The sequence below is a fragment of the Vidua macroura genome, chromosome 10 (assembly GCF_024509145.1).
Source record: "Vidua macroura isolate BioBank_ID:100142 chromosome 10, ASM2450914v1, whole genome shotgun sequence".
Classification (NCBI taxonomy): domain Eukaryota; kingdom Metazoa; phylum Chordata; class Aves; order Passeriformes; family Viduidae; genus Vidua; species Vidua macroura.
In genome coordinates this window covers 8,258,966-8,270,426 of record NC_071580.1, presented here as the reverse complement: position 1 = coordinate 8,270,426, position 11,461 = coordinate 8,258,966, and the positions used below count along the sequence as shown (strand labels likewise).

Genomic DNA, 11,461 nt, shown 5'->3' with positions numbered 1-11,461 from the left:
CTCGGGGGCGCGTCCCCGTGTTGCAACGCAGGGCTGCGCGGAGAAACTCCCAGCTGGATCTGCGAGTTTCTTGTGTGGGAACAGTGGAGGAAGAAAAAAAAAATACCACACTTTTCCTGTAGGAAAAAAAAATTGTTTGGAGGAATAGGAAGCCGGGAGGGGCTGCTGGAACAAGGGGCGGGAGGAAACGGCGCGCCTTTGAATGGGTTGTTTCACCGCAATGCTCGAGTGGCCGCGAGTTTTCCCTCCAAGGCTCAGGGCATGAGAAAGACCCTGAAAGAACAACAAAAGGCTGATAATTTTCTGGCTTTTTTTTTTTTTTTTTTTTTTTTTTTTTTTTTTTTTTTTTTTTTATAAACATAATCGACTGCCAGACAATCAGAGGTTTGGGGGGAATGTGCTAATGTGCTAAAAGGTTACGCAGAACAGACATCAAAACTACACTGAAGTTTGGGTCTCGTTTATCACAGGAATTTGAAATCCCAAACCCCAACAAGACCCTTCTTTAGGACGGGAGAGGGGCAAGCGCGTACGGCGATAATGGATGCGGTCTGCACCGAGACCTTGGGAACAAAGCAGTTGGAAAACTCGTTTGTCCAAAGCAGGGAACCGCAATTCCTGAAACGCGGAGAAGTGAGACACACTCCTCCCCTAAACAGACCATCTCTTACAATCCCTGAAGCCAGGCAGAGAAGATAAAAAAATTTAGAAAACCGGAGTATTTTCACTACTTTTAGTTCCCCGGCACTCGCTTTAGCCATCAGAGGGACGAACAGCCCGGCCGCTCTTAGTTCAGAAAGCGCGAGGGGCAGCGGGACGACAGACACCCAGCAGAGATCCCCGCAGCTCACCTACCAAACTGGCCGGAGAGCTGCTTTCTCCTCGGCTGGCTCGCTCGGGCAGCAGGGACGGGCCGGGACACGGCGCTCCCCGGCAGCAGATGGGCTCCGGCGGCCCGGGAGCCACCGGCTCCGCCCCCCGCGCCGGCTCCCCGCGCCCGGCCCGGGCTCCCTCCTCGGCTCGGCTGTCCCGCTGCTCGCAAACACCCTGCCCGCCCGCGGCGCTGCTCCCGAGCGGCTGGGCAGGGTGAGACTGCAGTGTGCGACGTGGGAAAACTCTGTCATGCGCTGACGCTCACAGCGCGAAAAGTGATGTGCTGAAAGTTCTAAAGTACTTACATCTTAAAAATTTCTTAGGGGACGCCATAAAAGTTTAGCTAATTGCTCCTCTGAGTCTCCGAGGTGCCAAATAACATCTTATTGCTGGGTAGTTAGTTTGTAGGTCACAGTGAAACTTGTTTGTCACACTTTGCTGTTGGGACTCTTCAGAGGAGTAAAGAAGAGCGTGATTTAGGGTTTCTTTTCCTCTTCCACCTTCCCCACAAATCTTGGTGACTTCCTTACACCAACCTGAGGGGAATGCCTGATTCATTGAAGAACATCAATAGTAAGTCAGTCTCCATGGGCAGTAGGACTGAGACAGAAGTATTTAAAAAACAAACCAAAGAAAATGCTGCGAACGCGCCTTCATTGAATACGCTTTTGCCTAACTTTTGTAAAGAGAAAAACTGGGTTTAAAATGGCATTCAAATTCACTTGGAAAGCCACTACAATGCTGTGCCTTGTGTAATTTTATAGAATCACAGAATCATAGACTTCTCACTGTCTGTAAATATCAAACACAAACCCATAGTGTATCTCTAATTCTTTCACATGACTGTGATTGATCTGAATCATTCCTGACCTCATCATTGACTTCATAGAAATTTAACTATTGCATATCAGACAATTAGGGTCTGTTTGTCACTTTGCAACCATAAATCTGACAACATCTTTGTGAGGCAAGGAATTGTTTTCTTTTCACACACAAGAGAGAAAATAGAGATAGGAATACTGTTGTCAAGGTCACCCAGCAAAAGTAGAGCAAGGGTAAGACCTGAGCAGCTGATGATACTATGGAAGGATGTGTTGTTTTGCAATAAAGGTTTTGCTTGGGAATCTTCAAGGCCTAAGGAGTTTTTCACTTGATTTCTCCTTTCTCCTGTGTGTGTCTTAGTATGACTAAATACTTTATAGCAGCCTTCCCAGATTTTTCTTTGTCTGTTTGATTCTGGAGTAAGACGAAACGTAATTCTGTGCAATCTTCAGTTCACCTTAGAAGGAAAAGTTTGTAGGTCATTGTGGAGATTTGACATGTTTTCTGAACAGTGTTTAAAAAACAATGGAAATAACCTTATAAACAAAGCATCATTCGTTTTTCTTACCACAATTATGATTGTTTATTCCTTCCCTAGTTCACAAATGTGATGGGTGTTTTTCCATACATTATTCTTCTTTCTTACTTTTAAGTCTCTGCATTTCTGCATTATCTGTGTCTGGATAATGCAGCTCCCAGAAAATACAGCTTTAATGAGTCACAAAAAAATTGACTGATTTTGAGTCAGTCTCAAAATCAGGAGATAACTTTAAAATTTAAGGTCTGTTTATGTGGAAACATCATTCAGACATAATTAAAATATTTGAAGAACTGGCTCCATAGAAAACAAAGTCAGAAATATTTCAATTATTGAACAAAAATGACTATTTTTAATCAGCACTGCAAAGAAACTGAGTTTGTCATACATTTGTGACCACTTTTTTCCTGAAAAGTGACATCTGCTCAAAGGATCCACAACCTTTTCTTTGTCTTCACTAATGTCCCATCTTGATTGATCTGGATTTTCTCCAGATCAGTGTCATTGATGTAATCACACTTCATTCTTCTTCTGACCCGAAATTGCAGTAGGAAAGTTTATATCTGCATCTCTTCATAGATTTTATTTTTCAGTAAACAGAATGCAAAATGGAATTCCCTTTCCCCTTTTCCCTTTCCCCTTTCCCCTTTCCCCTTTCCCTTCCATTTTTTTCTTTCCATTTTCCCTCCCTCTTTCCACTTTCACTTCCCTTCTCCTTTTCCCTTTCCACTTTCCCTTCCCCTTTCCATTTCCTTTGTATTAAACCAAATCTTGTTAGGTCCTCTGTTGAGATAAAACTTACTTAGAAATTAAGCTCCACCTTTTCTTTTTTTTTTCCCCAGTGATGCTGGTAGGGAGAGTTTTTCAGAGCACCACCCTTATTTGTTTATAAATTACATTTAAACATCCCTTCTCGGCCGTATCAGGCCCACTCAGCCCTGGCAGAAGTGCAGAGCTGGTTGTGTCTCTAAACCAACAAAGCAGGAGGCAGCACTATCTGGCTGGCTGTTCTGAGAGGCCCCTCACACGTAGTTTTCCCCAGGAAACCTCCCCTGCTGTAATCATGCTGTCCTGCATGCACAGGCTCAGGTCACTGTGCAGAGAGCAGCGTGGTTTATCAGTGGAAGGATGTGGGACAGTGCAGTCAGCTCACAGGGATGGGGGTTTAGCAGGTGCCCAAACAGCCTTTCCATTTCACTCAGTCAGTCACACCATGGCAGTGTCAACCTAGACTGTGGGTTTGATTCCTGTATGGGCCACTCACTGGCCTCACATCCAGCTGGAAACCTCAGGCTCTATTTCAGAGTAAATAATGAGTTGATAAGATTCAACAGAACACAGAGAAATACCTAGATGTTAACTGTTTTGTAGAATGGTTTGTAATTTCTGCAGATTTGTGTTGAGCTGCTGTGCTCTTATTGCTTCCTACTGTATGAGCAACATGGTTTAGTTATTGTTGCCCAGCGGAAGCGGAAGGTCTGAGGGAAATTCCATAAAATACTTTGTAACACAGAAACCTACTTACCAATGAAGTATTTGCACAAGGAGGTTGGGATCAGAGGTCTGTCATTTAATGCTTCTGAGCCTTTGAATCTCCAAGGAGCCCTGAGGAAGCCACACAGTGCTCTCAGAGGGGTTGTGCTTCTGGCCCAGCTGCTGCTGGGCTTATCCCACAGACCCATCCCAACAGGAGGGAACGGCATGATCCACCAGCACCTGTTGTGTTGTCCAGTGTAGCCCAGGATAGTCCAGACCCAACATTCATGAGAAGAGATATTCAATCAGTGGAAAGACAATCTAAAAACCCAGAAGCACAGTTCTATTTGATAAGCCAAACCAGCATCTTTTTGTGTATCCTTCAGGTGCTTCTTGTATGAGAAGTGTGAAAGTCTTTCACAACCACATGACTGTGCTTAGACTGTAAGTATAACAGAGCTGGGCATTTTGGACAAAATTTCAAGCAAGGCAACTCTTTCTAGTTCATTTGCACAAATGTCTGTAGGCAGCCTGTTCCTGTAGCAAACTGGCCAAATCATTCATTGACTATTTTGCTGGAATATTGCTCAATTTATGTTCAAATGTTATTGTGGGGAAATTATTTGCTTGGCTGTTCTGTGGTTTGAATTTATGGCCAGAAATCTGATTCATAGATCTATTCTGAAAATAATTTCACAACCAGTCTAAGCTCATTTAGGGCTGCTGCTGCACCTTTTGTTCTCTCTCCACACACTCACCTCATGTATTTTTTTTTTTTTTTTTCTTTTTGTGAGGTTGCTTTTGAGTTGGGTCAACTCCTCTTGCTCACCAGTTTACCTGAGTGTGCATGCTGGTGTACACTCACTGTCAAATGTGAGGAAGGGGGCAGGATGGAGGTTCTGGGAGCATGCAAAGATGCTCAGCTGTTCCTTTATAGTTATGAAGTGGATAAACTGATCAAGAAACTCCATCCAAAAAGCTGATATTGGCAATCCCCATCAGATAGGAAACTGAATTCCCTGTAAATTTGGAATATTTTTCTGGTGGCTTTGCTTTGGATCTGATAAACCCAGCATTTTTATAGTCCACCTTGCAACAAGGGCTGGGGGACTGTTGGGCGGTGTTAGTGCTTCATTTTGAAAACACAGAAGTATGACACCTGTTCCAGGGCTTTCTGACCACAGTTTCACTCTTTTCATGAGATGACCCCCCAGATCGTGCATGTGGATTTGGTGTTCTCAGTGAGTGGTCAATATGGCCTTGACAGAGATCACTTACAAGCACAGCAATGTGTATCTGGAAGTGACTGGTGTGCAGTGGCAGGAGTTACAGTGTTATTCATGTTTCATCTTCATTCAGATCTATTACTGCTGAATAATAAGCTGAATAATAAGCAAGGCATTGGTGGTTTTGTACTCAGGTGAGGCATGTCAAATAAGCAGCATAATCCCTCCTTTCTGAATTAAATTCTCATGAGACAGTAACCTCTCCTACATTTATATTCAGACAGAATTAACTTCATGAATGACCAGTTCAGGGTTTGAAGTCTGAGGTATCATTTTTGTGACTTTAATGAAAGAGAGTCAAGTTTAAGACTAAGGAGTGGCCTCAGCTATCATGTATGCATGGAGCATTTCTGTACACATGCAAAATAATCTCCAAGCATGTACACAGTCCAGACTCACTGTTTGTCCTCTGAACATGCACATAAAGTGTGCTTTACATACTGAGGAAACCTGTGGAGCATCTGGGATCACTTCTGCACACCAGCAACCAGCTGTCACTTTGCATATTCACATCCTGGAGTGTGCAGCCTGTGTGCCTGAAGTTGTTTGTGCCCTTGAATGACAGGTTCCCATTGTAGATTTGGATATTATTTAAATCTAAGAATCCTTTAGATTCAGTGTATCTCATTATCTGGGTCAGGGTTATTGATCTAACAAGAACTGGGGACCTCCAGTCTGTGTATCCCTCTGAACATGAGAATAAGTGTATCACTGAATCATCAGGTTGTATGGGTAGAGCAGGACAGCACTTCTGCCCTGGGTAAAGAATTAGAAGCTATTTTCAGAATGAGAATATTGTGCCAGAGCCCTATTCTAAATCAGCAATAGCAAAGTTGTGATGACATTAGATCTGGGAATTGCTAAATTTAGGTGTGGACTGGTGTCAAAAATACTAGTAGCTCAGGGAGTGCTACTAAAAGCTTTGGTGTCCAAGTGCTTATTGTAATCATCAGAGCTGTGTATGCAGGAGAGAACTAAGTTTCCTGATTTCATTAGCTATTGGCCAGAGATGCAGAGCTTCTACAGGAGGCAGAGATAAATATTAGAATCTAGAATAGTGTGGATTGGATGGACCCAAAAATCTTGTAGTGCAACTCCCCTACCATGGCCAGGGAACCTTGCACTAGAACAGGTTGTTTAGAGCCCCATCCAGGCTAGCCTTGAACACTTTCAAGGAAGAGTAATCCTCAACCTCTCTGGGCAACCTGTTCCAGTGCCTCACCACCCTCACAGTAAAGAATTTCTCCCTGATATCTAATCTAAATCTGCCTTCAGCCAGTTTAAAACCATCACCCCTTGTGCTGTCACTACAGGTTTTGGTAAATCTCTCTCTCTTGTAAGCCTCCTTTATATTTTAAAAGGCCAAAGCCTAAAGCCTTTTCTTCAGACTGGACAACGATGTCTCCCCTTTACATGACATAAGTAAGATCTGCTGCAAAGGTTTCCATTCAGTGTGTAAATTAATGGAAAAATATGTATAACCTGAATGTAAAAATATATAACAAATTTCATAAAATAGTGTAATATAAGACTTCTGTTACAACTGAAAGAAGGTGATTTTGGTGAGTGTTACAGTAGGAGCCCAACAGCATGTCTTTCCAGGCTCATGAAAACTCCCAGCCGGTAGAAGGGAAGAATTGGAATCTACATTTCAAAAGACAAACTATGTTCTTGACTTTATCAATAGGCACAGGGAGCTGTTTTCTTTCGCCAGACTTAATGAAAGTTCAGTCAGCAGGAGAAATTTCAAGAAGCCACAAGCCATTTCTTGTTTGCCATCATCTCTTTCAACTTTTACAAAACCTTTGTTTTTAGAGAAGTTTCCCTGTTGGGCAGATTGGCTCCAGCATTTACAAGTCTAATTACAGCCTAAAGGGTTGGGAAGACCTTTGAAGTGAAGTGTATGCTGCCATGTAGAGAGATCTGGCTGCTGATAGAAATCTGTGTAGAATAGCATGGGGAGATGGATTCCTACTAGAGTTCCAAATATTTCTGGGAACTCGGAAAATTATTATGAAGAGGAGAAAAAAAATTCTTATTGTTACAATGCAGTATTTGATTAAGTGTTCTGGAGGCTTTCTGAAGTCCTTGGAGTCCTTGTGTCCTTGCTCCCAAAGAGTCTGGGAGGTAGAGAAAAGCTGAAAAAAGCACTCTCAATATGTTTTCTAACAAAATCTGCACTTAATCGAATATAAAAGAGCATTAAGCAGTCACTTCTGCTATTATCTCTCATACCTGCTTGCTATTGGATACTAAGGTTATTTTAATGCTCTTCAGAAATTCCAGGAATTCCTCAACTTGTTTTCTGTGCAGTTGTTCTGCTGCCTGCTGGCTCTGGGCAGGCTCCTGGAATGCAGCTGGCCACATGCACATCCTGGATGGTCGGTTTGGTTTAGGCACATGGGGTGTTTAAGATCAGAGGTATCTTCTGTCTAGTCCTGTGTCACAGAAATGCATGTGCTCCACTTGAAAAGCACTGAAAATTTCTGCAAGCACACAGACAAGGGACAGCAATCTCCCTCCTCTTCCTCTGCCTATCCAGGACAGGACTACAGGTCTGCTCTCTCACATGCCTGATCCAACTCAGGATTTACAGAGCACATGCAAAGAAAGGCAGCTCTGTGTTGGCTTGGGACTGGGTGCATCTTCTCTGAAGAAGCACATGTGGACTTGAAGTTTTTGTTTGTTTCTCCCCTAACTGCAGCTTGTTCACCTCTCTATAAAAACCTGGCTTTGGTCCAGCAAGGCAGGTCTATAGTCCTTGGCCTTTATGTATTTGCATAATACATAATACCTCGAAATCCCAGGTAACACAGGCACAAGCCAAGGAGCAGAGGAAATTATCCCTGTTGTCAGTGTTATCAGCTGATGGATGGGGAAGGAGAAGGAGGGGCACTGGTGTGATTTTATACCACCTCAGTTCAGGTGGTGCTGCTTTCTCTGTAAAGGGCAGAACAGTGACAGTCTCCAGACTGGGAAACCACGGAAATAAACCAGGAGCAATCACACCTCTCAGAGTTTAAAATTTTCCGTTTTCGATGGAATCTGGTTTTAAACTCTGTAGTTAAAAACATGCAGCTCCTGTGTGTCAATTAGCTCATGAAGGAGTGCTGAGCACTTCACATTGTTATTTACAGCAGCACAAAGAGCACGTCATGTTGCCTAATCAGATGTCAGTGACTTCAGCGCCCACACTGAGCTGATCTAAATAATTGCACAGCAGCAGACGGGACAGAGCAGATACAAGATCACTCAGTTCCATGTAGTGAGTGATTCAATGGAGCTGTGATTTATTGCACTGTGCAGTAAATCACTGCTGACTTTATTTCCTGCATTTAACAAACTGCTCATTAACTGGAATATAATAACTAGGTTTGGAAGATTTGTGACGTAATCATGTTTAGAATTCTGTATTCACTTCTGAAAATTCATGTGGATTTTTTCATCCAGCAGGAACATTCTTTCTTCGTATGAGTCTAGAAAGGAATTCTGTTTTACACAGTATGACTTGTCTGTCCAGCAGCTCCTCTGTAGACTCTGCAAAGTTCCTGTGAATATGCAGATTATTTAATACACTGTTGCTGATCTTTCTCTGTGGCCTCTAGTTGGAAGACACCAATGCTTTATTTGTATTTCTAGTTATTACAGACCTGTCTTCAAATACTGTTCCCTGGTTAATATCCATGTTGGACAAACTAGCATGGACAGTCTTGCCTTTGTGGCACCTGACCTACATTAGAGCTAAACAATGTGATGCTGAGCGTGCTCTTCTTGGTAAAAGTGCCTAAGTTCTATTTGTCTGTGCTGGCTGCCCCGGCAGTCTGTCAGGCAAGACTTCCTGTGTGGGCAGAGGACACCGAGAGCTCCAGCCCCTGTAAGAGCCATGCCTGGTGCAGTGCTCTTACCTCTGCCAGGCAACGTTGCAGCTGCACCCAGCCCCAGCTCTAACTACAAACACTGGAGTGACAAACAAGGCATTTCCCACGTAGGCAAGGCTTGTGTAAGACCTGCAAGAGCCACTGAGGCTGATAAACCAAGCTCCCTGTTCTTCAGGGGAGAAAAGGAGAGGAATGGTTGTCGTGGATGAGCCTAGAAATCTCTCTGTCCCATTGTATTATCTTGGACGTTCCCCATTAGCAGCTGCTTAGAGAAAAACCTAAGAAACCTAAATACTGGGTAATGTCCTTCCAGTTTCGTGCAATCTGCAATTGTGAGAGTTTCCCTCTGAGTTTCCTATTGTGTAACATGGCCCTCTGAACACATTCTCCAGATGGAGTCTATTTGTCAGTTCTCTAAATTTTCTTTCTAAGTTTGGAATATCTTCCATGAGTGCCTCTCCCTCTTTCTCCAAGTTTATCATTAAATTCTGCAAGCAGTGTTTCGGGGTGTGGCAGACAGGGTTGCCCAAAGTATAGTTCAGTAAATGGATGTGGATATTGCTGAGAGCTGTGATTCCCAGTCCCTGCTGGGTGGAGTGTGGTAGCTGCAGATGGCAGGATCCTTGCCTGCCCCTCTGGCCCAGATTGCTGCAGCTGAGGAAGTGTGACACACAAAAAGGGGATGTTTGTCCTCAGCTGTGGCAGTTCACAACTTACTGACTGATGTAAATGTGCCAAGAAGAGATTGGCACATTTGTGCCAACACATAATATGTGTTTCAGTTCTCTCATAAACTCCATTTGAGCTTATCAGAATTTTCTCTCCCTGTTCCATTGCTGTTGTCCTGTAACTAACACCTGAGTTTACTTCTCCCAGGCCCCAAAGAATGCTGATTCTTGAGCGTATTTAAAAGCAGAGTCCAAGGTACACTAGAGTTTGGGCTGGAGGACCATAGATTGTAAGTCTGGCACAATGCTGTGTTCTATTACAGGAAGAATAAATCCTGCAGATTTTGCAGGATGGAGTTTCCTTAGGGTCCTATCTCAGAATGAAACCATAGAACCATAGAATTATTTCAGTTGGAAAGGACCTTTAAGGTCATCAAGTGCAACCATTACCCCAGCACTGCTAAGACCACCACCAAACCATGTCCCCAGGTGCCACATCTACACAACTTTTAAATACCTCCAGAGATGGTGACTTGACCACTTTCCTGGGCAGCCTGTTCCAGTGCTTGAAATACAGACCCTCAAAGGATGAGGCATCATCACCAAACCTATCCTCTCACTTCCAAGTGCAACATGAACTTCCCTGATCAGCCCTCTCCAACATAAACTCAGGCCTGTCCATAAGATCAATTATTATTAATTTTATTAAAACTATTATTAAATTATTAAAATAAAATTATTATAAATTATAACTCATAATTAAATATATAGAAAATACAAATATATACAAATAAATATATATATATAGAAATATAAATATATTAAATATATAAATTATAATTACAACTATATAAATAAAATTATTAAAACTAATTCTTCATTCTACCCAAATGGCCTTACAAAGTCTTGCAGAGCAAAGCTATCAAAGGCATATCTGCCACGACAATCAAAACCACTGATGCTCTTCTGAAGAAGTTGGCCCTTCAGGATAGAATTTGTGTTGCCATTTGCATGAAGTAAATTATAGTTCTGTGTTAAGCTTTTGTATTCCAATCAAGAATGGCTCCTTATGGCACAAAATGTCTTTGCAGGGACAGGAAGGGGACAAGTGAGTACCACAGGCATGAGGCGTGTAAGTCACAGCACTATCAGAGGTGCTCTGCAGTGAGAGGTTAGGGTGGTGTAGGAATCCGTAGGGAGCAGAATCACAAGTGCCTAAATCCTTCTCTGTCCCAGCAAGACACCCACAGCAAGGATACCCACCTGAGACTGCTGAGAATTTTGGAGCGAGGCTGTGGGCATGGTTTAGGTTTAGGTTTAGGTCTAGCCTTAGGTTTAGGATTAGGTTTAGGTTTAGGATTAGGTTTAGGTTTAGGTTTAGGTTTAGGTTTGCTTATAGCCTGAGCTCTAGCAGTCAGCATGAATTCTCACTATAAACAGAGTCCATTACGTTTCCTTTAACCTACTTCTGGGTTTTGCATGGCTGGTCTTGTCTATCTGAAAGTTTTGGGGTTTTACCACTGTAACTTTTGCTGTTATTGAAAAAGTGCTTCACCACACTGTGTGGGAAAATCCACCGCACTGTCAGCCCTTATCAGATTTCTTGCTCAATGAGGTCAACTGGTATTTGAATATTGCTGTATTGTGTCTACAAAGGAACAGAAAAAGCATACAGCACGTAATCTGAAAGTAGTTGCTGTCTTAAAAGTCAGGTTGGGCTGTTAAATATTTTTTTTCAGAAGTCAGAAACTATTACACATCTAGAGACTTTTTTTTTTTACCTGCTCTATTTTCAACTTTTAAGAAAAAGGCAGCCATGAAGAAATTACTACCAGGACACAAAAAACCCCCCTGTGAATTTCCCACATGAGTAGGACATGCAAAATCTAAAGTGCTTAATTTCAGAGGCCTTATCTTTTG

At 42.7% G+C, this 11,461-nt stretch overlaps 1 protein-coding gene across 1 annotated transcript in view; it reads left to right on the top strand.

The window, feature by feature from the left end:
- MCF2L2 (MCF.2 cell line derived transforming sequence-like 2) overlaps window positions 1-11,461 on the top strand; it is a 137,052-nt gene that overhangs the window by 77,586 nt on the left and 48,005 nt on the right. The window lies entirely within an intron of this gene.